The sequence below is a fragment of the Phodopus roborovskii genome, unplaced genomic scaffold (assembly GCF_943737965.1).
Source record: "Phodopus roborovskii unplaced genomic scaffold, PHOROB, whole genome shotgun sequence".
Taxonomy (NCBI): domain Eukaryota; kingdom Metazoa; phylum Chordata; class Mammalia; order Rodentia; family Cricetidae; genus Phodopus; species Phodopus roborovskii.
In genome coordinates this window covers 23,496,109-23,519,559 of record NW_026126460.1, presented here as the reverse complement: position 1 = coordinate 23,519,559, position 23,451 = coordinate 23,496,109, and the positions used below count along the sequence as shown (strand labels likewise).

General features: G+C 41.9%; 1 pseudogene; it reads right to left on the bottom strand.

The window, feature by feature from the left end:
- Positions 1-346: 346 nt before the first annotated feature.
- On the bottom strand, positions 347-14,911 carry LOC127226551 (dnaJ homolog subfamily C member 8-like; annotated as a pseudogene).
- Positions 14,912-23,451: the final 8,540 nt, after the last annotated feature.

The window sequence follows — 23,451 nt, the reverse complement described above, 5'->3', positions numbered from 1 at the left end:
CATGGCAGCACCACCGTAAGCAAGGCATTCAATCGGAGGATTTCCACAAACTATTCATGACCTCTGAGCCACCACAATTTAGTGAAATACAAAGCACTAAGTTACAGGCTGTGGGAAGAGATGGCGGCACAAGTCGGTGTCACCCTCGGATCCTGGTGGTTCTGTGGGTGAGGATGGGGGAAGGTTAGAGCAAAGCCCTCCTCTCAGTGCACAATTACTTCGATCGATATTAAATTGCACTGAAAACAAAATACAGTAAAAAGCAAACACTATGTTGGTGTGGAGATGGAGAAAGAATGAGTCAGTGAAGCAGGAGGTAGGTAGCCCAGGAAGGTGGTCCTGCCGGTCACACGCACTGCTCCATCTTCAGTTTCGGTGTCCACAGGAAGGTCGGATTCTTCTCCTTCTTCCCCATTGTATGTGTCTGGAAATTTAGCCAACTGTCCACTCAGCCATCTCGACTTCAAGTTTTTCTGCCATTCCCTTTCTCACTTGTGCTTTGAGCCCTCTCCTCGTCATTTTTCCTTTCATGTATTTCTTTGGCTTCTCTTACTTTCCTTTTAGCTTCTAGCTCAGTAAACAGTTTCATGGTCTGTAGACCGCCTGTTGGAACAGTGCGGGATCATCTCCCTGTATAGTTGTAGGCTTTCCTTCCTTCTTTAATTGGTTTTCCTGCTCTTTAACGGTGTGCTCTGTATTCCTTTCCTGCCTCAGTCACATCCAGGGCCCTCTTCTTTCATTACTGACCCAGCAGCAACTTAACAAGCTTTGTCCACGGCGTCAAAAACCTTCCTGCTCTCTCAGCATCATCTTTACTTTTGTCCGGATGCAGCAATGTTGTTTGTTTTTGTTTTTGTTTTTGGATGCAGCCGCCGAAACCTCTCTTTCATTTTGTATCAGTCACTTCAGGAGCTGTCTAAAGAACCTGGCTTCAGATTAAAGCAAGAGGAATCAGGACGAGTCAGTCGTTCAACCTCAGTTTTGGACGTGAGCACAGAACCTCTCTTATTTACTTCATCTCCCTGTGGTCAGGAGGTCATAAATGCCTCAGCTGCCTTAGCCACTGCCTAAAGGCCTGCTCTTTCCCGAAGCCACTGTTTCCCTGGCCAGCCACCACATGGCCTCAAGGCTATTCTTTAAAATTGCTTCTTACGTGGTGGCAATTTGTGGCTGGAGTTTAAAAGCCTCTGATATCATTGGTAATTCTGATATTTTGTGCATCTCTAGCTCTCTCTCTTTTCATTCTTAAATCTTGCTGGCAGAGAACATAGTCATTCCTTTTTAACTTTGCACCCAATTAATGCTTAAAAATTATTTTTTCTTTAAAATTTTTTTGGGAGCAGGATATTTCCATGTCTGTCCTGGAGCTATCTATGTTGACCAGGCTGGCCTCAGACTCTCAGAGATCCACCTGCTTCTTTCTGCCTCCTGAGCTTTGGGATTAAAGGCACGCACCACTGTGCTCAGTTACTCTTTAATTTAAAGTATTGCCTGCTCCAAAAAGTCAATGAATGAAAGTTTACAAAATCATCTGTGGGTGCTGGGGCAACACCCCAGGAAAGTACTTTCCTAGCAAGCATTAAAAGTGGAGTTCAACTCCTCGGTTCAATCCCACATTAAAAAAAAAAAAAAAAAAAAAAAAAAAAAAGGTCAAGTGTGCCTGGGAGGTGGAGAGAACCTGAAGAATGGGAGTGGGGAGTTGCCTTCTGCTTTTCACATGCACTGAAACACACATGCATGCATACTTACGCACACACACACACACACACACACACATACACACACACACTCATACAATGAATCTATGACTCTACCCTCCAGCATTAAAGAACACTTCTAAATCCTGAAAGTAAACAGAAAGGAAACTCCAGATGAAGAGGAAATGTAACCACGCAGGCTCCTGCTTGGTTTCAGGGTTTGCTCTGTTCCGATAAAAAGACACAGACAGTCATTTCTCTGCCTTCCACACCACTTTCCTTTCCAGAGAGCTAGACTTATTTGTGATGATGAGAATGGCTCTGAGCTATGAGAGCCTGTAGGGCCAGGCAGTGAAGGATGCTGCTGCTGTGAGACGGAGTACCAGCTGGCTCCAGAGTGTAGACATCCACACTTCAGTGAAGAAAAGTGACTTAGTGAGAAGTTGGAGGAGGTCAGTTTTCACGCTCAAAAAATGACTTGGGAATCACAGACCACAGACATGCCTGTAGGAATGCAAAAATCCAAGGGCTGAAGCTATGTGGAACTGTTATTTTTCTTGGCTAGGACCGATCATTTTCTTCTTTCTCCCCTAAATTGGGGTTTTAAAATGTTGTTGCTACCACTTATTTCTCTTGGCACGTCCAATGACTGAGTTTCTTTGTTCCCACTGCCTTTTCCGTGGACCCTCTTCAGCTCCCTCTCTTGAGTAAATAATCTAGCTTTTCTGTGGCTTGTGGGGCAGCTTAGCACTCCCTCCTCAGATAATTTTCCCCTTAGGCTCTGGGGTTCTGCCGAGCAGGCTCTTAGCGCACGTGCGTTCCTTCTTTCTTTCGTCTCTAAAATGAGGAGTGTTTGGCTTTCTTGTCGTGCAGTGGACAACTGTCTTTTCTCTGTCTGCCCCTCCCTAAGCAGCTCAAGCTGGACTTCTGTTCTGATTTCACACTCTGTCCCTTTTGCAGCTGGCTCAGGGCTTAGCCAAATGTGCCAATTCCCTCTGCTTCTCTTGGTGCAGGTTATGTCTCTGTTGACGTATTAAGTCCTATGCTTTTGTTTTTGTCGTTAATAACAAACAAATAAATGAACAACAGAAAATGACAACAGCTAAAGATCTCCATTTTCATTCTACTTTAAAAAAAATCTTTTTTAAAATCGTTGTGGTCAGTAGCACCCCAAATCAATGTGGCTACAAGTAACTTGTTTCACCTAAGATTCTATGTTAATTGCTTGCTGCATACTCCACAGTTGTCAAATCAATTATTTTTTGAGGTGGGAAGGAAGAACAGGTCTGGTGAGATCCATCGTTCAAAGATGCATGTCTTTTTTATAGGTTAAGGCCAAATACCATGGAACACATGAAAAAGAGGAAGGGGACCGCGGGTGTCACCACTCCATCCACTTCAGAAACTGGCATGGAAAAACACAGGGTGGCCCAACTATTCTGAGGAGTTGTCTGCTTTCTTTCCAAAGCCTTTTGAGTTTTAACATTAGAGCATCTCTCTCTCTCTCTCTCTCTCTCTCTCTCTCTCTCTCTCTCTCTCTCTCTTTCTGTGTGTGTGTTCTGTAGTCTGGAGGTAATGGCTGTGTATTGAATGTGGGGAAGCAAACCTGCTTTGTAGGAGAAGGGAAATCTTTCCCTAATGGCTAAGAAGTGCTCACTACCTAGGAGGCGAAGGGAGAGCAGAGCTCCGCCCACCCAGGGAGCGTCTTCCCATCTGCAATGACAAGATAACTTTTAGCTAATGGGATAAGATTATGAGTGGAATCCCCAGATCTTCCCATGTGTGTCTGCTTCACCACCAGCCCTGAAACATAACCCAGGATGCTAAACTGGCTTTGTGCTTCATAAGCCTGGTTGCATCATGTGCTCCAGAAGAGGGACAGGGTGGCTGGGATCAGGGATCGTGGCCATATTGCTTTATGCTCTTCAATCTTACTTTAAATTCTAGCTTTGGAAATAGCTTACAAATGCCGCACAGTCATTAATGTTGTTTTCCTTTTAAAAAGTTCCATTGCATACTAATGAACAGCTTAATGCTAACAGAAGCTGTGTCTCCACGCGAGCTGAAGTTTGCCATATGCCGAACTCCTGTTTCACACAAGCTCTAAGTCTGCAGAATGCAAAGTTGCCACAAATATCCAAGTGCAGAGTTGGGTCCCATATACAAGTATGTGAGTGAAGAATTTGGCTCATGCATATACTCTTGGAAAAAATTTTCCCATAGTTTTCTTTTCTCTAAGGTATTGAATGGGCCAATACGTGTCCTCATGTTTCAAACATTTCAGCCCCCTTGAAACATTTTGATTGCCTCTCGCACCGACTGGAATTGCACAATGCTGTGTTCCAAATGCTATCTTTTTCGCTGGCTTCATATAATTCCAGGATAAATTCTCTGCTTCATACACCATGCCCTTATGTATACAGCTTCTATTTTTACTCTGCCGCTCCTTTTGTTTTCCTTCTAACCATTTCACCCAACATGTTTTGAATTTGCATAGTTGTTTATATTTGAGACAATCATACTTGAAACCAACAATACTTATTTTATTTAAAAAATATTTGTCTTGATGCAATTCCCAAGTTTGGGACCTGGCACATCAAACTCAATAGAAAGGAGGCAAGCCTTGGGAAGAGGCAAGAAACCCCTGACACAATCAGTAGAGGCAATGTGTTGTTTCTATCCCGTGGAATCAGTATTTCTATTTTATTATCGTCTACACTTGACAGTCACAGAAATATAAGTGTAGTGTTTCAGCATTAAACACTAAACACTTATGTAAATGAGGATATTTGGAAAAGGACATGGGTGCTAATGGTCTTTGATGATTCCATTTCATCTCATTTAACAGAGTCATCAGATAAGATGCCCAGGCTTCTATGATGACAGACGCGTGTGAGTGTTCTAAAGTACAATACCAGGTATTTACTGGTAAATTGACAGAATGCCTTACTCAGAAAATCAGAAGGTCTAGACTCTAGGTCTACCCTGTAAGCATCAAAGGAACTGCATTCGACTGTAGAATTGAGATGTTCAGAAAGCTTGGCTTCATCTTGCTGACAAAGTAGAATCAGACACTGAGCTTCCCTGGTGCAACTTGGCTTTCTGGGGGAAATCCAGTTTCATGATTCTGCTTTCAGCTGAGATTCCCTGGAAGTGTCATTAATTTATGACATGAAGACAGAAGGGCTATTAATTCATCGAGTTCAATTAGCTTCTGCCTCTAGCTTACTCCTGCTTGTCCCAGCTGCTTAAAACTAGTGTTTTTTTTTTTTTTTTTTTCCTTCAGAGCATCAATCTTCTCTTGGCAGTTCTAACCTCTCAGCCCTGATTCCTTGACTAAGTGTTAGGAAAACCCATCTCTATCACTAGAGCTGTGCCTGTGGCAAGCTTCATACCTGGCATTTACTGCCAATAAGTCAGTTTTCTCTGTCCTGATTCAGCAGCTGGGTCCCTACAACAGATTGATCCTCCCTTCTCTACCCCATTCTGATAGGTTCATAATTAGAGTTTTACTCTGCCTCTTTGCTCATTGTAAGTTACGGTGGGGATATGAGTTAATTAGGGAGATGATCTAGAGAAGATGGGAAGGAACTTGCAAAGGGAGACAGGGAAGGAGGGATGTTAGTGACGAGGGTTTCTACTGTGGGAAATGGATTCAGTGACTGGAGGACCCTCTGAGAGGCTGTGGAGAAAACAGGAGGTATGAAGGCAGACCAACTATCTTTTATGCTTTGAGATTTGGCCCTCAACTAGTCACTAACTCTAGATTTTAGTATTTTTACATTTATTCATCTCTTTGTGCATATATACACATGTGGACATCAGAGAACAATTTGTGGAAATCGGTCTTCTTCTACCATGTGTGTTCTGTGGAGCCAACTCAGGTTTTCAGGTTTAAGTAGCAGGTATCTTCACCCAGTGAGCCGTCTCACTAGCTCTAGGTGCTAACTCTAGACTATTCAGCCTCCCTTTTGCACTTGCTAGTGGTTAGATTGAAACTCCAAGACAGCCTAGGTAGTGGTGCCACAAGCCTTTAATCCCAGCACTTGGGAGGCAGAGGCAGGCAAATCTCTGTGAGTTTGAGGCCAGCTTGGTCTATAGAGCAAGTTCTAGAACAGCCAGCGACACAGAGAAACCCTGTCTTGAAAAACTAAAACAAAACAAAAGACAACAAAGAAACAAAAGCAGAATCAACCAACCAACAAACCAGAAAAACAAACAAAAACCAAAACTATAGCAAAAACCCTCCAAGACAAACAAACAAACAAAGAACAACAAAACAAGTGCTGAAGGTAAGGAACTCCAAGTAGATTCGGGAAGTGTGGTGGGCCATGTCTAGTAGTACAACATGTCTGTTGGTTTCATTACACCAGTTTTAAACAAAAATTTATTACTTTACTAAAAAATGATGTGTCTCTGGGCATATACCCATGCATGCAGGTGTTCATGAAGGCCAGAGGAGGCCACTGGATCTCCCGGAGTTGGAGAAACAGGTGGCATGAACTTCCGAATGTGAGAGATGGGAAACTAGCCCAGGTTCTCTGCAAGAGCCACACATGCTTTAGCCACTGAGGTATCTTTCCAGCCCTCATTACACTAATGTTTGAACAATCAGATTTAAGAGACCCAATTAGAAGCGCCTGTTACCTGGGGTTAGAAAATACTCTTGATGGAGAATTTATTTTCAGAAGGTCCTACTTTTCCGGATTTCACTTGTCCATCAGAGGCTTCGTCTGGGCTTCCTTTGAGGGTTTTAAGTAGCCGTTGAGGACCAAGAGCTAAGTAGTGGAGAAAATGCTGAAACGAGAAGCAGAGCCTGGGGTGGTGATCATGACATGTGTGTCCTAATCATCCACAAGCAAGTTCAAGCTTTCCAAATAGTCTTGTAATTTGTGAATAACTCATGTTTTCCAAGTATGTATTCCTCATGCCTTGAATGGCCCCACTAGGGATGATAGAACATGGCTACTCTATTGTCATCTGTACTCCGTGTTACTGACATGTTTGTTAACCAGCTGGAAGGGGATGCTTTTGCCTGTGTCTTGAGTGCAAAGAGTTCACCAGCTAGACTTGACATCCAACCCATCTAGACTCCTGCAGAGGGAGTGATGCCAAACAAAGAGCTTATCGACTGTTTCCAATTCTGAGCTGGGGGAAGTATGGGTAATCTAAATGAAACTCACATATGCATCGTTTATTTGCAGATATGGTTGTGTAGGAGATTTGTAATGAGTTGTATATGCTTAATTTGAATGCTTGGTAAATTTCGGTTATACGCTTTTGCATATGGTATGTGCATTAAACCATTCTCAGAGTTGCCTTTGGCTTTAAAGTCTCAGTTCAAGATCCTGCTACACATCTGGCTGTTCCTTTGTTCCCAGGCAGAGACTAATTCTGATCAGATCTCCTTACACCTCCAGCCTTGCAAGGAGAGAGAAGACAGATTCCAGAATGAAGGTCCCAACATTGATGTTTCTATGTAGGAAGTAAAACTTACTATGTCCCAGAATCTTAGCATTCTGCACTGGAAATGAACTTTCAAAAACAAATTAAATGAACTTTTAAGGAAATTTGAAAATAGCAGCTCATGGAGGAACAGTGGTTTACTGAAGGCCATGGGGATAATGGCTTATTTTTAACCAGGAGGGGATCTTGGTTATATATTTGCATTGTTGATAACGGACTGTCATGATTTTGATTAATGCGAGTGTCTGGTGTCATGTAACATTAAGACCCTTTTATGGATTCCTTTCAACACTGTGGAAGCTACTGCGGCCATAAATTTCTTCAGCTGAGGCAGCTGCTGCACAAGACAGTAGTAAAAATTCTAGTATTATCCTCTCCTTCCCTCTGAAGATTTTAGTACATTAGGAACTTTCCATCTACCCTTTGTAAATTGAAGTGGGGCCGGATGGCAGTGTCTTTCTCCAGAAATCAGCCAAGAGAAGAGGCTTGGTGGATGTAGGATTAACGCAGAGTCGGGCTGCTAACTTAGGAGACAGGTATTTATATGAAGTTTTTTTTTATCCTAGCCTGATGAAGTGGTGGAAGAAAGATCGGGTTGGCAGTTGGCAAAAGGAAATACAAGGCTAAAAGTCACGATAAACACTCTTCCTTTGTTTTTCCCCCCCGAAGAGTGCCAACACATTTTTAATTCTCAACAGACACGTTATACCTACAGCTAAACAAGGTACAGATTTATCTCTCTGGGAGTAAGAATTCATCAACTCTACTACAGTTCAGAAAGGGATTGAATCATTTATCACATGGTCAGTAATAAACAGAAACACACAAAGAGGAAATTGTTCCTTTCATATACTATAGACCTCTCCCTGTCTGCTTTTGTTTAATAACTATCAAAGTTTATAACTATCAGTGTTTTCTGACTTCTTGTCAAAAAACAAAACAAAAAACAAAACAAAACAAAGCAAAACAAAAAACAAAAAACAAAAAAAAAACAAACAAAAAAAAACAAAACAAAACAAAAACCCCTCAAATCTGCTTCACTGTACTTAGAAATTATCCAAACAAAGGCAACGAACTTCTCTGATGTAACGGTGGCGTTCTTTAGAAAGAGATTCTTTGAGGGGTTAGAACCATTGTGTTTTTCTTTGTCACATTCTAAAGGCTGAATGAAGTATTTAAAATACAACAAGCTAATAACAAATGCCACATTCTCAAAAGTAAGCAGGGGGAAACAGAGGACCTCCAATGATGGTACACCAAGATGCTGATGACCATATTTCAAGAAAGAGGGATGAAGTAAATATAGATCAATAATGGATGACTTAACCTAATGCATCATTAAGACCTCTTGGGATAGTCAGGAGTTAAAGGCACCTGCCTCCAGGAGACTGAAGTCTGAGAAAATGTCATTTGCCCTTGATTGCAATTGGAGAGAATTGAGTTGCAATTATGGGAAGGATTTGTTGAGTGACAGTCCAATAAACTCCACTGGATGAGTATCATATCATTACAAATGTAATTTCTGATTTTCCTTCATGAAACAGATTAACAATAAAAATTAAGTGGGTAGCTAAGCAGGTAAAGTCAGTTGCTGCCAAGCCTGATGACCCGAGTTCAATCCCTGGGTTTCTCTCCTCCTTACAAGGAAAAAGGAAAGACTTTGGCAAATTTGCTGCCCAGAAACTGATAAATGGATTTAAAAAAAAAAGTTCTGGTGTATTCCATTAGGGTGACTGCAGACAATGAACTGTGGTTGGCACTTCCAAAAGGTAGAATAAGAACATTTGAATGCTTTCAACATATAGCAGTGGTTCTCAACCTTCATACCGCTGAGACCCTTTATTACAGTTCCTCGTGTTGTGGTGACTCCCAACCATAATTTATTTCCATTGCTACATCACAACTGTAATTCTGCTACTGTTATGAATTGTAACTATCTGATGTGAATGATGTCTGGTACACAGCTCCTAAGGGGTCACGACCCACAAGTTGAGAACCATTGCTATAAAGAGCTATGCAGCTTTGAGGCAGCAGGTATTTAACCTGTCTTAATAATAATGCTATATATACATGTACTGAAATATCAGTATTGTCTCACAAGCATATGCCAATTTTTGTTTTTATATACCGGTTAAAAAATTCAATTTACATTTTAAAAGGTTTTAAAATGGTCTCCATTCCTGGGCCTGGGGCTTCTGATGGGAGAAGCAATGTTTCCTGATACTTCTAGGATTGATGTTAAGAGTGATTTTTAGTATGTGAACCTAAGTGATATTTACATTTAGTACCTCTCCCTTTGATGAAGGTTAGTCATGGGATATGTTAAGGTCATCTAATGTAAATGTGTTTGACTTTCCCTGTGTAACTTGAACTTGAAGAAGTGTTTCCAGTGTAAAAGACTAAGAGTTGGTGAAGAATTTTGTTACTGCTTGTTTTGGGACACTTAGCATTCATGGGATGGGAGGAAGGATTTCATGGACAAATGCATTTGTTTTCCTCCCACAGGTTAAGAGATTTGTCCAAAGTAATATATTTGTTGATGGAAGTTCAGGTTTGCCGTTCTGTTTCCTCTTTCATTCAGAGAACGAGCCATTCCCTCCCACTGACTTACTGTGTAAAAAAAAGCATTTTTCTTTTCTTTACTTTCTTTCTTTTATTTTTTTTCTTTCTTTCTTTTTTTTTTTTTTTTTTTTTTTTTGGCTAATCACAGTAATTAACACAGCATGTTTAAAAAGAGTGACTTAACTGTTTTCCAGAATACAGGGGAAGTGATCAGTGTAAGACTTCTATTTTCATTTGTAAACTTTCAAAATCATTCCCTTGCTTGTTTCTCGAGACACCTGTATGAGAACGGCATGGGGAGAGACAGAAAGTCTAAACAGATTGAAACTCTTCCTTTCCTCTTCTTTGGACACATTGCTTCCATAGTTGATATGCTTGAGAATAATCATGCACAAAAGGGGAAAAAATGACTAGTTTTTTTTTTTTTTTTTTTTTTGGGAAGGCTTAAAAAGCCCCTGAAGAAAGAAGAAGGAGGAAAAAACAAAAAACAAAAAACAAAGAGGGTGGATGGAAAATATTACTCCACGGGAAATAATTGCTCCTCAGAAAGCTATAGGCTATTCAAAAATTGTCAAAATTCAGCTTTCAAAATATATTGTAGAAATAATTTCCTTGTTTTAAATCCTTTTATTTCACACTTTTTGAGATGATTCTTGCCCCACCTTTTGGTGGCTTTTCTTCAGGAGCATCCTTATATTAGTGTGATTAGTCACTCAACGGTTTCCCTGGGGCACAAGGCCTCTACATGGTAGGACTTATTCTTAGGAAATGGATCTGGGTAGAAGGAGGAGAGAGAGAGAGAGAGAGAGAGAGAGAGAGAGAGAGAGAGAGAGAGAGAGAGAGGTCCATCCTTTATGGAATGCTCTAATGACCGACCCAATGACCTGAATACCCGAGTACTACCCATTACTTCTTAAAGTTTCTCAATAGAGACAAGCTGGATTCCAAGACTTTAACATGTGGGCCTCTGGGTTTCTGGAAGACAGTCAAATTCCCTTCTATAGCATCTTCATGAACTATCCATGGTATTCATGGTATTCTGTGAGTCGGGAAGGCACAAAGATTGCACTGGTTTTTAAAATGTCTGATACTTCATCTGGAAAGACTTGTGATGTGGGATGTCCTGTATGCTTCAAATATGTGTTGTTTTTATTGGTTGATAAATAGAGCTGTTTTGGCCAATGGACAGGCAAAATGTAGGTAGGCAGGAATTCCAAACAATGATATGAGAAGAGAAGGCAGAGTCAGAGAGATGCCATGTAGCATGCCATATAGTACCAGGGCATTACCAGTAAGTCCCAGCCACATGGTGATACACAAATTAGTAGTGATCGGTTAATTTATAAGAGTGAGAGAGCTAACCAATAATATGCTTAAGCCATTGGCCAAAGGAAAAAAAGTATGTATGTATGTATGTATGTATGTATACACTGTAGGGATCTGGTGGGTGGGGAGAAACCAGTCAAGTGGGACTGGGCTACAGAGAAAATTCTCCTTTACAGACTTGACATTTAGTGATGACTGAAGCCTGAGAAAACCTGAAGGTTCATCTACTTATGTAAATGACAATCGATGCTAGTGATTTATTGGATAGATTACTTACCTATAATCAGTTCCATGTAGCTGCTTGGGCTTCCTTACAGTGTGGTGGGTGGTTCCCATGAGCAGGAATCTTGAAACAGCCAGGTAAAGCCTGCACTGCCTTTTATAACCTGGTATAAGACAGGGCACAATGCCACTTCTGCCATTTTACAAATTCAAGGAGAGGGAGTGGAGAGCCACCTTCACAGGAGGAATGTCAAAGAAGGGTATGTGGCTGAGGGACATTCTTGTGGTCGCCCTTTCAAAAATATCATCAAATGTGGTTTCCCTCTCAGCCTGGCTCTGCACACATGGTAGAAAGGATGGTCTGCAGGAGCTCCAGACAGCCCTGACAGTTATTTCTTGGCTTCTCAAGAAGAGAAATATGCTTCCCTCCCCATTGCATTGTCAATCCCTAGGAAAGAACTGTGGTTGGCCAGCCTGGATCATATGTTTACCCAACTGCAGATGCTGGCAAAGCTATTCGGGGTCAGGGATAGTCAGCTCCACAATGGAAAAACATCTCTTTGATACCAAAAGAATAAAGGGGATCCTAGCAGAGAGAAACAACCCATGTTCACTCCAGGTGGCATCTTTGATCACTAAATACTATACAGTCTCTCCCCTTTTATCTAACCCAACTTAAGGACCACCAGGATGCCTATTTTTTTTTCTGTGATAACGATTATGTGACCACAAATTGTTTCTTCACTGTCTTATCTGCCCTGCTAGCATTTGTATTTTGTACATCCAAGCCAATATCTTATTTGACACTATGTGAATGTTCTTCATATGTGGTCTCTGGACCAGTGGCATTAGCATTTCACATGGAGTTGGTAGATCTGGGACTTCTTAGACTTCCTTTCCAGCCCTACTGTATCAGAAATGGTAGGGCTGGGACCTAGTGCTCCGTCCTCGAACAAACCTGTTGATGGTCATGAAGCAAGTAAAAAAACGAGTGATGCTGTCTTAGAGGCTCCCAGGTGTTGATGGGCTATTGAATGAGCATACAGCATCTATGATTATAGTAGTTCATTTTCTTGTTGCCACCAAATACCTGACAAGAAGCAGCGTAAGGGAAAAGTGTTTGCTTGTGTTCACAGTGTGAGGGTAAAGTCCATTACGACAGTGAAGGTGCAGTGATAAGGAAGAGCATGAGACTGCTTGATCACAACTCTGGAGGCTAGAGGGTGAAAGAGATGAGACCTGGTGCTCGACAGGCTTTCATACTTTCCCCCTTTAACTCAGTCTCCTTCCTACCCTTAGCCCATGGAATGATGCTGCCACAGTTTAGGTTGGGTCTTATCTCTTAGGGCAAGCTTCCTTGGAAATGTTTTCAAAGGCATATCAGAGGTCTGTCTCCTACATCCAGTCACATTGACAATGGAAATTAACATTCGTCTTCCCCTCACCCCCCCCCCCCCACGCTCAATGAGTGGTTTGGACTGCATGTATGCCATTTGTTTCACTGAATGTGAACACTTTGCCAGGAAGCTCGTCCCCCCAGCCGGGGAAGGAGCAGGGTCTCTCAGGAGAGGGTGCTGAGGGGAGGTGCAAGGGGGACCTGCTTAAGGGTACCATTTGAGCAGGGACTGTGCAGTCAGAGCTCCCAGGAAGCACCAGGATGCTGAAAATTATGGAAAGAATTGCTGCTTCTCCTTGAATTTGCATTTTCTTTTCATCATGTTGACATGAATGCAACATGACAAAAGGACAACTTAGTCCAAATTGCCCAAGATGGTTCCCCCGTGCAGCCCAGCCTCTGCGCCTGCACCATGTAGAGACACATGGGTACAAAAGCCCATATGGCCACATTATCTCCTCAGTTACACATGTACAAGTCCTAATGACTTCAATGGGAGTTGCCCGTAATAACCAAGGGTAGGGATTTGCCCCATGCAATTTGAATTGAACTGAAGCCCAATTTGTAATACTTTAGTTGAAAACCAGCAGTGATTATAAGACTAGGGTGTGATTAAAGCTTCACCTTCGAAGTCTGCTGCCCAGAAACAAAAACGTTTCAAAAATCATTATGTATTTTTTTTTCAAATTGTAGTAAAGAATGAATTGTTAAAACTTCCAGCCTAAGAAAGGAATTAAAGTATTGGGGGAAATTGGATATTCAGGGTGGCTGTTTTTCATTACTCTGCAGCTAATGAAAAAAGTGAGACTTCAAATAGCATTCTGCTTTTATTGTTTCTGTTTCCCTAAAAGGACCTTCATCGCTTTTTCTGAAATCATATCTACAACCCTCTCCTGAAGTCAAACTAATCTTAGGAAATAACATTTCATGAATTTTTAATTTTCTGATTTTCAAGTCTTACTTTAAATTTCCCATTACCATTTTCAATCGTGTAATGACTGTCTCAACACTGAGGCCCCCTGAAAAAGCCATTTATTTTTTTCCATGGCCTTGGAGGGGTGTAGGGACACATTGGGGGTTCATGGGACAGCTTGTCACTGCTAGATAAGTTTAGCTGAGGCAGCGGGGTCTGGAGGGTCGGCTTCATCAGGGCCCTCTCCCCTTACTCTGATTCCATATCCTCTCTGCATGGCTTCTGTGTGCTTGAAGTTTCACACTGCATGGAAGTCTCAGGACAGCCACCCTCTTCCCCACTTGTTTTCTGAAAGATAGGAAGGGGACATTACCAGGCTAGTTAATTCTTCACCTACAGTGGGGACAAGGTCACTCCCATTATGTCTACCTACTAAGCAGTTACAGAGCCTGCACAGATTCAGGGGCAGGAGAAAGGTTCTATTCAGGGTGGTTGTTGGTAAGGTGATGGGTAAGGATGTGTGGGAGATGAGAGGCAACGATGTAACTATTTTTAGAAAGCACCATCTGTTATGCCTGAACATGTCTGACATGTCCTTGTTTCCAAAGCCCTCACAAACTTAGATTAGACCTGTGTGTGATATATGGACCAAATAAGGAGGATTTATAAACATGGAAGTTGCCTCTCCAATTACTCAATGTTCAGCTAAGGGGGGGGGGTCTGCTATTACCTAAGAACACACAGCTAATTTGCCTCCTTTGGGATTGCTCTAAAACAGATGGATACCAAGATGTGGTCAGGTCCTGGTGACTCCTCACAGAAAACAAATGCGAAGAAATGGGCTAAGTGGTCAAAGGCAATAGCTGTGATCCCAGGAAACAGATATGAAGAAAGGCATGGAAGACAGGTAAGGGGGAGTCAGGGTTGGATGTCTCTGTGATGTCCCTTTGAGACACTGAGTCTCAGTACCCTTGGAGATTGGTTTGCTTAGAGCATGCCTCAGAAATGTGCTGCCCAATGGAAGAGTGCCTAGTTAGGCTCACCCATAACCAGCATCCCCTCTTGACTATGATTGTCTCTGGCTTTGCAGTCAACTGATGATCTACTTGGGCATATTCTTATGATGCCAAAGAAATCATCAAACAGAAACCACCATGATGGTATCAACGATAAGAGGTTCCCATCTGGAAATTGCCCACCATACCTGTTGGTGTACTCAAATAGTTTATTGTGAGGCTGGCAGGCATTTTCAAACACCAACTGCCTGGTTGATGGCACAATTGGTAGATGGACTCTTGAAGCGCCATCCTTATTAACACAGAACGCCATCTATCTCTGCATCTCTCTGATGCTATTGTCCTTGCATGTTGCCATTCGGCTTTTCTGAGCACATTTTTGCTTTGACTATTCTCTTTCACCTGGTCTTCTGTAGAACTCCCACAGGGTCTTCTCCTTTGTGTCATGGTTGCCTTCCCCAGAGCATTCAAAGTGGATTGGTTAAAAACCCAACCCCAGTCACAGCTCTCTATTCCATTAGTTTGTTGTTGTTACATTCAGAATAAAGTCCCTAAACTATAACAATGTCTGCAAAGCCCAGCTTGGTAGTCTTCCTTCTCAGCATTCAGGTAAAGTCTGTCAAGCCTTAGTTACAATGGCATAATCTTCTGTTTCTCTAGGCCCTGAGCTTGATCCAGCTGTAAGGTCTTTGCACTAGCTCTTCTCACCTTGGAATGCTTTCCTTCTTGATCTTGGTGTCCCTGGTTCTTTCTTACTATCACCATCTCAGCTGAAATGTTAATTCCTTAGAGGGAGACATCAAGTCCAAATTAGGAACACAATGACTTCTGAGATTGAGCACTTGAAATCTTCAGTGACCATCCCTCCCTCCCCTCCTTTCTTTCTTTCTTTCTTTCTTTCTTTCTTTCTTTCTTTCTTTCTTTCTTTCTATCTTTTTTAACAGCAACAACAGTGAGTTTGGATGCACGCTTTCATTCTGTTCATTGTGTATCTCTATTCAGAGACATTTAGACACACACACTCCCACTCAGACACATACATGTATCGTGTATATGTATATAAAGTTTTAGAGAAGTGCTTTTGTTTTCATATTTGCCTTTGAGCCCCAAGTCTGTTCTCATACTAGCTACCTATGCAATACTTTTAAGCAGATAAGCCCCACTAGAGTGTGTGTTCATATGTGTTGTGTGTACACAGCCAAGTGTGTGGAAGGGATGACCCAGTTCTAAAGGGCAACACATAAACCCTTCAGGGCATGATGAATCCTAGTTCTGGTTCCACACTCACACAAGCATCTCTGAAATTATCTTTATTTCTAACCATCTCTGAGACCCTTTTCTCTTTTGTGGCTGAATAATTTAATGCCGTTCACTTGGCAAGTACATTTGCTGCTCAGGCATTGTGAATGGACAGTTCAACAGACTTGGATAACATCTCCGTGTGCCATCCCATTAGTCAGTCCTTGTTTTCACCCCGTCTGGTATTCCCACACTTGCTTATGTCAGATTCCACTCGTCCCTCCATCCCAGATGACCACAGAGCTGCTTCCTGTCTCTTTAATTCTGCCTTTCCTAGACATCTCCTACACATCTACCTTTGATTAGTTTAGTGTCTGGTTTCCTTTGCTCAGCGTAGTGACAGTTACCCTGTTTAACTTTACGAAGATTTCTCTTGTTTTCTCATCAGCAATGTGTAAGTGTTCCTGTCCCCCCCCCATCTTCACTTATACTTGGCTTTTGTAAGTCTTTTTGATCAGGGCTGATCGTGTGGGTTTTCACTGGGGTTTAAGTTTGCATTTCGTGTGTTCTCCATTTTTTTTTCACATGCTTACGGAACATTTGTTTATCTGCTTATGGCAAAACGTTTATGAAAAACCACCTTTTTCCCACACTATTTTTTTTAAATTTATTTTTATTCTTTAAGTTTTTTGAGACAGGGTTTCTCTGGTCCTAGAACTTGCTTTGTAAACCGGGCTGGCTTCAAACTAACAGATATCCTCCTGCCTTTAGCTCCACAGTGCTGGGATTAAAGGTGTTCGTCCTCACTTCCCAGCTTGATCATACTATTTTCGAAAACATTTATTCGTTTATTTATTTACTTATGTGCACGTACCTTGTCATGTGGATGAAGGTGAGAGGACAATTTTCAGAAATCTGATTTCTTCTTCTACAATGGAATCTGGGGATTCAACCAAGGTCTGCAAGCTCAGCGACATGTACCTTTGCCCTTTTTACCTTTTACTGTTTTAAAATCTCTTTTGTTATGGCTTTCGTTTTACAGGATTGTCCTATATACAATGATGTCACAGTTAGGCACCGCCAACAGGTTCATTGGCCTCAGAGATCATTTCTAGTATTTTCTAAACAGTTCTTTCATGGAGGTATGTTTTAGGAGATGTGAAAAATAATTTTTTTCTGTTAAAGAAACTTGGGGAATCACTCTCTAGAACCTTCAAGGTACAGAGTCCTAATGTATGACAATATACTAAAAGTTCTGAGAAGTTCTGTAGTTACAACCAGTTAGCCTCTTTCCCCAAATCTATTAAATCCCTCTTAATATATTGTATCAGCATTTAGCCCACACTCGTGACTTTAATGCATTTATAAGGCAAATCTTTTCTGTGGATCTACTTGACAGATAAACTATGGAAAAGCAGGCCTGGGGAGACCAATGATTTTCTAACGATGCTGAGTAGAGAACAGTTTTCTCTCATGTTGATCCTCACTATTCTGTGCTCCAACACATTGCTTATAGCTTCTGTCTAAACACAAAAGAAAGCAGTGAAGGTTTGGGTGTCCATGACCTGTTCCAGACACTTGACTGCTATCCAAATGTCTTTCTTTCAGATCCAGCTGGTGGCATGCCCATTTATTCTACCAACATGCTTCTTTGCCTTTACCATTTTGCTTGAGAAGACTAATCCATAACTCAATTAAAAATTAGGTATCCATATTGGTTACTTTTCTTGTTGCTCTTTCTATCCAACATAATGCAACTTAGGGAAGGGAAGATTCCCTTTGGCTTACGGTTTGGGGGGACGGTGAATGGAAGCAGGGGTATGAAGCTGTTGGCCACATTACACACACAGTTAGGAAGCAGAGAGGCACGAATGATGGCACTCAGTTTGCTTCCTCTGTTCTTCCCTTTGAACATGAGGAAAGGGTGTGGGAGAGCATAAGTGTGCAGGGGTCTTTCTTTTAAAGGATCCTTTGCACCTGCGTGCAGACTAGTAGTCATGGAACCCTGGGCTGAACAGGGTACTGCTTGAGTGCATTCAGCCAGGTGACAGGGACAGGCCAGCACAATGCCTGAATCCTTACAGGAGTCATCTACACAGTAAGAAGCTCAGTGATGAAGAAACGCTTTAGCTCTGTAGCTTTTTTTCACGTGGCCTTTTCTGAAATGTTTAGCTACGAAGGTCCTTTGTTTCTTATAGAATGTCAAACAGCTCAGCAAGGGATGGCAGCACGGGGCATTGATCACCTCTTCAGAATTGCTCAGTGTCTACCTTCCTAGTCAGAATCTTGTCTCATTCACAGAAAAGGTTCAAGGCTGTGGGGGTTGATATGCACTAAGTTCATGAAACTAAGGAGCTATATTATTAACTCGAAATTTTATCTCCCTTTTTTAAAAAAATGAGCCAATCAACACCTTTTCACTTTGAAGTTCTTCCCAAAGTTTTAAAATGCCAGGTTCAGGGACCAAAATGAATAGAGATTAGAAGTGGACAGTGGTCTTGCTGGAAGTGGACAGTGGTCTTCCTAGAAGTGTTCAGTGGTCTTGCTAAAAGTGGACAGTGGTATTGAGAGGAATGGACAGTAGTCCTGGACCCCAACTCCAATGTTTGTACAGATCCTCAAAGATTCATTCTGATTTATGACCCACCTGAAATATGATAGTTTTTATTAACAAGTCAGTCATCATGATATTGTTAAATGCTAAATAAATTCTACTGTGGGTATCACAGGAGAAATGTACTGCCAGAGAGCAGTATATTTCATGTCACACAAAAATGGAATTCACATGAAATTTTATGTGCTTTGGAATAGAATAATCCCTGATTCATGCAGGGAGATCTTGAACGCTAATGTATGCATATTTATGGAATGCAGAGCTGAGACTTGGCACGAAGCCTCCCCAGTACTGCTTCTGTAAACCTCAATAAGACCCACCTGTTGCAGCTTCCACAAGCCCTCTGCAAACTCAAGGCACATAAAATCCCAGCACCGCCTTTCCAGTGTGATTTTCAGAAACTGGTCCTATTACCTTGGACACACACCAGAGAAAACAAAATAGGCTCAAAGCCATGTGAGAGAAAGAAGAGAAACGAGAAGTGAGCTCTACTCTAAGTCAATACAATGCTTCCCTTCTCAGCCGTTTATCCACAGCGAGAGTGGCCGCCATCACTGTGTGGTCTTTGACTTAGAGATTGTGGACAATTTTCTAACCACACTGGTAAATACCATGTTCCCGCATGCCTCTAGAAGAGGCTGCTTTCTCTCTCAGTCCATGTGGGGCTCCCTCTCGCAGTTGCCCTGCAGACCTTAAGAGTCTAAGGCACAATCAGGAGGCTAGAAGTCACATCTTACCCAATACTTCAATTGCCTTTTCTGTGAGAGCTCTGTGAGCTTTCATTTTTATGTCAGAATTTTATGTCTGAATTATTTTAAAGCAGTTGTCAGCTTAAAAGCCAAATTAAAAAAGAAGAAGAAGAAGAAGAAGAAGAAGAAGAAGAAGAAGAAGAAGAAGAAGAAGAAGAAGAAGAAGAAGAAGAAGAAGAAGAACTAATAGCTTATTTCTGGCAAATACCTCATATCTCTATAATTCAATATTGTATCTTTTTGAGTCATACCCCAAAGCTCCAAATTATTATTTCACTATTTTCTGTTATTCTTTTTAAGCCTTGTTAAAATTTAGGAGCATAGTACATGCTGGTCTCCCTCTGCTCTTGGACAGCCTGTTCCTCAGGCTCTCAGTGGACATGGGCTGGTTTCTTTTTTCCCATTTCTTTCAAATTGGGGCCACATGGCCTTCTGACTGGGCGGTACCTCAGAGAGGAAAATGGGATTTTAATCCACAAGAGTAAATTGTTAAGACTGATCTGTTCTAGGGAAACTGGAATCTACATCCCGTGGTGTCCCCTCTTCCACAGGCCATGTTCTTCTAATTAGTTACCAGAGGGAAGACCCTCTGTCTGGCATGCCAGCCTCCTGCCCCTAATCATGTTACTTTCCAACATGCTCACTATGCATCTCTCTCTCTCTCTCTCTCTCTCTCTCTCTCTCTGTGTGTGTGTGTGTGTGTGTGTGTATGAGAGGGAGGGAGAGGAAAGGAGGGAGAGAGAAGAGGGAAGAGAGGAAGGAGGAAGGGAGGGAGGGAGGGAGAGAAGAAGGGAGAGAGTGAGGGAGGGAGAGAAGAAGGGAGAGAGTGAGGGAGGGAGAGAAGGAGGGAGAGAAAGAGGGAGGGAGGGAGAGAGGAGGGAGGGACGGAGAGTGAGAAGAAACTGGCATAAACATTTCTGCCTTCCATGATCCTCCTGTCTGAGACATTAAGTCTAAAAATATCCAAGTGGGAGATCTGGGGACAGGTTATGTCATCTTATAGGGACTATCAAGGAATTCTTTGGTGGTTTTATTTTTTCCCTTTTGGCAATTTTGTGTTATTGTCTCAAGTTCTTTTTCTGTTTCATAATTCGGTTTTATTAAACAGCTCTTAAAGCTAGCAAGCCACCAGCATTGGTGACAGGTTGTGGATGTGTAGATATGAAATCCCTTGTGGTGATTTAGACCTCTTATTCTGTCGCTTCTTGAGTCCATGAGTCGGGGAAACCTCCAGTCAATGTCTCCTTTCAGTCAACTCCTGGGGATGGGGAGGGAAGAAGGGGCTCTGTGAAGGGTATGTATGAGAGAAAGGATATAGTATGGCTGCCACCCACCGTATACACACACACATCCACTTTCTTGCAGAGGTCAGAGACAATATTTTATGGTTGTGGCTAGTCAATGTGTTCTCATTGGCCTAGCTGTGATGATCAGGCAAATGCAGGTGCCTTGTAAAGGTGAAATAGTGACACATTCGGTCATAATTCTAAAGCAACAGACTTCTGTGTCTTAGCCTTTCTCTCCCTTTGGCCTCTCCTTCATTTGAGCAGCTAATCTGTTATCCTGATTTCCTAGTGTCTGAGTCCCGCATCCCCCATTGTTCTTCATCCTATTAAAGACACATCAATCAGCGCTCGCCCCTTGATGCTGTCTCTAAGTCTAAAGACCTTTAGAGCTTTCTGCTCCTAATTTTCCACTTTTTGGATTGTTTTGTGAGATTGAAAGAAACTTCAAGAAACTCTTTACAAATAGAAACTAGATCTGCCTTTCACAACCAATTTAGGCAAATACCAAGGGCACTTGGGAAGTTTCCTTAGCTACACAACAATCATCAGGGTGGAATGATTTAATCATGTCTCCCGAAATGGAAATTCGAATAATGACACAATCTCCACATTCAGAAATCTTGAATTGCTTAAACACATGTCCTCTTGGGGTGCCGTTTTCCAGTGTTTTACCCACCTGTGCATTGGAAGGATTAACTGAAAAGCTTCAAATTGCACAGCACAGCGTACACATGCCATGTGGGAGACAGAGCATACAGAAAACAACATCTCTAGCTTTCAAAACAAACATGGAAAGATATTGTGCAGGATTGTTCTGGGAAATGAGAGAACATGATGGATGCTATGTGTGTGGGGGGTCACGATGGGTGGGCAGTGGAGACAGCCTTGGAGGGCATCTCTGAGCATCAGCTGGTTGGGTGGGGCATTCTGTCATTCTTTAATTCTGGATATCTTTATTTGTCTTTCAGCGGTGAAAACTGCCACAAAGTACTTTATTTTAGTAGTAGTGTAATTGTTTTTCTTGAACCCCACGAGAAACGTGCCAGTTAGTGTCTGGGAGAGACCTTTCCAGTGAAGCCTTGAGGGCTCTGAGAAAGTCCAACCCCTGGGCCCACTTGGGAAATAGAAACGTAAGAGCACTAGGAATTTTATTGGTTTCCCAAGCATTTTGATATTTTGTATAATTAGGAAGATCTGGGAGAATGGAAGGGGTTTCTAAAAACCTTTGCATTTTCTGGAAAATATTTTACATGTCTGCTGAGGGAATATTTTCGCCCCCCCCCCCGTACTTCTGGCATCCTGTACAGAACCTGTACAATAGAAGAGTCACTAAAGACCCTGGAATGGGGGTAGGAGTGCCTTAACTGGTTGTTTTGGTACTGAGGGCTTTAGCTGAACCTTTTCTGATGACAGTTTTCCCACATAAATGTAGATTATGTTGAAGCCTGAGATTTTGTCCCTGTCTTTGGCATCCCCCTGCCTGCTGGCCGGGATTCTTTCCTGTGCACCTGTGGGATTGCTCAAGGAAGCAATTCACAGTTGTTCTTGGAGAATTCACAACAGCCTGATTCTAAAACATGGCTGCTGGACCATTGCCTGATTGGGAATGTTTTGGAGGTGTTGTGATATATTTACTAGGGTCCACATTTTAGTGCATAAATAAATAAAATGTTCAAAATTGAGCTGGGCATAGGTAGAAATGAAATATTTGAAAAGCATCACTAAAGAGCCTATTTAAGGCAATAGGACATGTGGGGAACTGTGTCTTGGGCTGTCTTAGGATGTGCAAAATGTTTCCCAGACTCTGAAAAAAAAAAGGCAATGAATTGACCTAACATTTCCCTCAACAGTCAACTTGGAGTCATATAAATTTGATAGATAAACCATCTTGTATACATGGAAGGGCTAAATTCATCAAGGATAATTCTATGGCTGGGAGATCAATAGCTGCCAAAAAGCAAAGAATAGCAAGAAAACAGTATCACCTTGTATGTAGTGGGGTTTAGTCAATTAAATGGATCATGGAAGGCATTATAGATATGGGCTGTTGAATATCCACTCCATATAATTGTGTTTGGTGGCAGTGAGATTGATGTCTGGTAACAACTTTATACATAGGACCTGGAAGGTTGGACTTCAGAGGTATTCATCCCTACTTGCTGTGATGCAAGACACAAATGACTGCAAGGAAAATGCAGCTCTCTTGTTTGGTGTTTGCAAAGCTAGGAGTACTCTTCTACACAGTGTCTTAGATGGATGTGAAGTCTGACAAAGCGGGAACCATTTTACTACAGAGAGAAAGTCAGAATGAAGTCAGCCAAACATTATTTTTATGGCTGCTGGGATGAGTTCAGATCAGAATAAGCAGTCATGTGATTAGAGTTGCTCCCCCTCCCCACCAAGGAGAAGCAATGCCTTTTTGTTTGGTGCTTTTATGGCCATACATTCTGTCCCCTTTGGGCAATAGGATGTAAGAACTGAGGATATACCGGCTGTGGTGACACATGCTCATGATCCTACCACGCTGGAGACTGAGACAGAAGGATTCAAAGCTATCCTGAGCTACGTACTGAGACTTGATGTCTACAGTCAACACAGCAACAGGACCAAGGGTTCATTTCGCTCCAATGGGAGAAAGAGACTGGAAGACAAAGACAGAATTTGGACAACTGCAGAAAACCAGGGCTGAAGTCTTGATCAAACCTGTCCTGAAGTTTTTGTTTTGGTTTTTGTTTTTTCCTTTCCTCAACTTTGAGTTTGTGAGTCAGTATTTTCTTGGTACAAACAAATGCATCAGTTGAGTTGATTAAAATGAACTTGAATCAATGGGACTCCTTAGAGAGGAGCCGATGTGTTGCTCTGTTGGATGCCATCATAATTTTTAAGTGTCCAGAGAGGAACACTGATGTGTAAAGGACAGAGAACAATAAAACATGCAAATTTAAATCTACACCTTCACTAAGTA